Consider the following 3506-nt stretch of genomic DNA (forward strand, 5'->3'; position numbering starts at 1 on the left):
ACTGGGGATGTTTTGTGTAGGGGGTGTTTGTGCACTGGGGAATGTTTTGTGCACTGGGGGGTGTTTTGTGCACTAGGTGGTGTTTTGTGCACTGGGGGATGTTTTGTGCACTGGAGGGTGTTTTGTGCACTGGGGATGTTTTGTGTAGTAGGGGTGTTTGTGAATTGGGGAATGTTTTGTGCACTGGTAGGTGTTTTGCCGCATCTCTGGCCTCACTCACTAGATGCACCCTCCCCGCAGTGTAACAACCAAGAAGGAGTCCATAAATTGCCAGCTGTCCCCTGGAGGCAAAATTGCCCCGAGTTAAGGACCACTGGCCCAGAAGAATGACAGCTGTCAAGACTGGGCGATGGTACCTGGAGACTCATCATAGTCCCCTCATTGCTTTTGTGTTTCCTATAAATATGAAAAAGTTTCCTTATGAATATGGAAAAGAATAAAAAGTTTACAAACATAGGAAAGTATGAATTCCAGAGCCAAACAGTCCTGGGTGTTATATCTTGGTAGTGCTACTGGCTAGCTCCATGGCCTCGGGAGAGCCTCACCCTCCCCTCTGTGAAATGGGTGGCAGTTCTCCAGCCTCATGGCCTCAGGTCGAGCATTTGAACATGCGTGATTTGCTCTTCATTTGGCAACTTCTATGTAGCAGTACTCTGATGTAGGCACTGTTCTAGCAGCTGAGATGCGTAAGTTATGGAGAGTGGCGTGCTTTGCCAAGTACTCACACAAGGCAGGCACCCGGCCGCTCTGCGCTGACCTCATTGCTTACCTGCTTAGCTGCCATGTAGTGAGGCAAGTTGCTATCACTGGCCGCATTTTATAAAGAGCAACTGAGGCAGCAGGAGGTGGAGCTTCTCGCCACAGTCAGCGGGAGGAGGTAGAAGAGGTGCCCCCAGGCTGCCTGGCTCCAGAGCCTGCAGTACTGAGCTCCACACTGCCTGAAGGGATTCACTTACGCATTCGGCACAGCGCTAGCACATAGTAGGTGCTCAGTTAGGGTGGGCTGCGAGGATTGCTTTTGTAGACAGCTCTCTCTGAAGGGGCTGATTGTTCCAACCCCCCCCCACCACCACCACCATGTGGCATCTTCAAGGCTGCCAAAGCCAAGTCCTGACGCTGCTGTTTACAGAATAACCTATCATCCGCTTCCTGCCACGTGCAGATGTCGGCCACCACAGATCTCGCCGGCAGGAATTGAATGGAGTGGCTCACTCGCCTCTGAGCTGCTGCCTATCTGGGCCAACCCCTCCGCACTGCTCATGCCAGGAGCATGCGGGTGGTCAGGGGTGGCTAGGTTCGTGATGTCTCAAGCGATGCTGGGTCATGAGGGTTTGGACTAGCCACGTCCACCTGGGCACACCCACCGGGGGTGTCTTGGGTCCCCCTCTGGGTCCCACCTCTCCCACTTCCTCCCATCTTCAGCCCCCGATTCCATCTTGACCACTGGAGGAGGGGCCCAGGCTAGGCCCCACCCTCACCCCAACTCCTGCTTGGTGGAGATTTCGGCCTCTGGCTCTGCATCCCCAGCAGTTCTGTTTCCTGCTGTCTCTCTTCTCTTCCAGTCTCCATCTCTGTTGGTATTCTGGTCTGTCTCTATCTTTGTGTCACTGCCTGAATCTATATCTCTTGCATTCATCTTGCTTGTCTTTGCCTCTGCATCCCTATCTGTGCCACTCTGTCTCCTTGTCTCTCCTGCCATGTCTCTGTCCCATGTCTCCGTGTGTCACCTACACAATCACAAAACTTCACTGTGCTTCCTGCCCCCCAGGCCACAATCCTTTCATCCCCCTTCACTCCCCACCGCCACCTGCATCTCTGGCTCCTCCAAGAGACCTTCCTGGGACCCCCTCCTCCTCAGACTGGAAGGGGACGGGTGTGGGCCGGAAGGGGATAGGGCAGGTCTGAGCCGGGCCGGCCAGGCTGGGCCGTGGATACCCACTGCCTTTCTCTGAGCCCTGATGTCCACATCAGGCCATAAGTGCACCCACAGGAGGGCCCCCAGGGACACTTTTTACTGTGTCACTAGAGAGCAGCACTTGGTACGTGGGAACTGTTAGTAACAACAGCCATGAACCTGAGGATGAATAAATGACTGACCTGGGTCCCTGCCTGGGCTTAGGGTCTGTCTGGAGAATAAAACTCACAGGCAGAAACTATCAGCAGATAATAACAAGGTGGGCTGCATGCATCTGACTTCCATGCCTCACAGAGAAAAAGAGGAAAGAGCTCAGGGGAAGCTGCAGAGGATAGGCTGGGAAAGGCCTGCGGGAGGGAAGAGCCTGGCCCATGTGTGGCACTGGGGTGGCATTTGCAGCACAGCCCACGACAGGCTGCTGGGTCGCAGGCATTCCTGAGCAAGTTGGGCCCGGCAGGGGGTGGCAGATATGGTCGGTGTCAGAACGCAGGTTCTGGAATCAACAAATGTGCAGAGGTGAGTCGATTGTCAATGCAGACTCCTGCCTGCTGCCTGCAGCTGTGGATTAGGTCTGGAAAAGGTGCAATCTCTTTGATGCCCACGGAGCCTGGGAAGTACTTGGCTCTGTTCCTGGTCAACTTTCTGCTGGGAAGATAAACCGTGTCTCATTAGGCAGTGAGTTCATCCCAATGCCTGTTCTGGCTGATAACATCACACCTTGTCATGATGCCAGACCCAAAGTCAAGGTCAAAGTTCCTGTTACTTAGAGAATCCTAATAATTAACCTGGGAACCTCAGCTGGAAAGGGAGATGCTGGTTTTTAAATGGAGTGAGAAGCTAGAGCAGGGAGGTGGCTGTTTCAGGGCTGGGCATCCCCAAGCACCAGTTTCGAGGTGCCACCCTGACCAGGATTAGTGATCACAGTCTTCCAGCCACCTTGTCCCTCTGTGTCTGGCAGCTCTTTGCTGGCCTGGACCTGGCTCCAGAGGCCTTGGGCAGTGCCCCTGCAAGTGTGTGCATTGGTACGGGGCAGGAGGGGCTCGGATGACAGCGGTCAGTGCTTGGAGAGACATGCGGGGGGGCTGCTTGCAGGGCTGCCTGTCAGCATCTTTGTGCCTGACATGTGGTGTCCTATAACCTGTCACTCTCTGACCAGCAGGCATTTAGTGAGCACCTATGTTCCAGGCCCTCTGATTGACTCATCAGTCACATCACTTAGTGGCTCAGAGATGTTCTGGCATTTGTAATTTTCAAGCCTCCTTGTAAGTTAAACATGGAAGCAGTATCAGAACTGGCCCCCCTAATTGTGATTTAGTTTAAATGTTCACATTTTGAAACTGAATGTATTTAATTACTAAAAATGCAACATTATAACATTGTACGTTTGGGCTGTTCACAAGCTAATGATGGCATTTTAAAAGCATATGAATTCAGAGAGCCCTGTTACGAATGAAATTAGCTGCCGGGCGTGGTGGCTCACGCCTGTAATCCCAGCACTTTAGGAGGCCGAGGCGGGTGGATCATGAGGTCAGGAGATTGAGACCATCCTGGTTAACATGGTGAAACCCCATTTCTACTAAAAAATACAAAA

General features: G+C 52.9%; 1 protein-coding gene and 1 long non-coding RNA gene across 3 annotated transcripts in view; both read left to right on the forward strand.

The window, feature by feature from the left end:
* The window catches only part of LOC108539477 (uncharacterized), a 3030-nt gene extending 2587 nt beyond the window's left edge, over nt 1-443 (forward strand). Inside the window, exon 3 of one of the 2 annotated variants that reach the window (XR_001888384.1) lies at nt 191-443. This is a non-coding gene — a long non-coding RNA (uncharacterized LOC108539477). The remainder of the gene's footprint in view (nt 1-190) is intronic. The other variant, XR_001888385.1, reaches the window with a different exon arrangement.
* Nucleotides 1-3506, forward strand: part of BCAS4 (breast carcinoma amplified sequence 4) — a 90907-nt gene that overhangs the window by 64624 nt on the left and 22777 nt on the right. The window lies entirely within an intron of this gene.

This window comes from Rhinopithecus bieti, unplaced genomic scaffold, assembly GCF_001698545.2.
Source record: "Rhinopithecus bieti isolate Rb0 unplaced genomic scaffold, ASM169854v2 scaffold_15834, whole genome shotgun sequence".
In the NCBI taxonomy this organism is placed as follows: domain Eukaryota; kingdom Metazoa; phylum Chordata; class Mammalia; order Primates; family Cercopithecidae; genus Rhinopithecus; species Rhinopithecus bieti.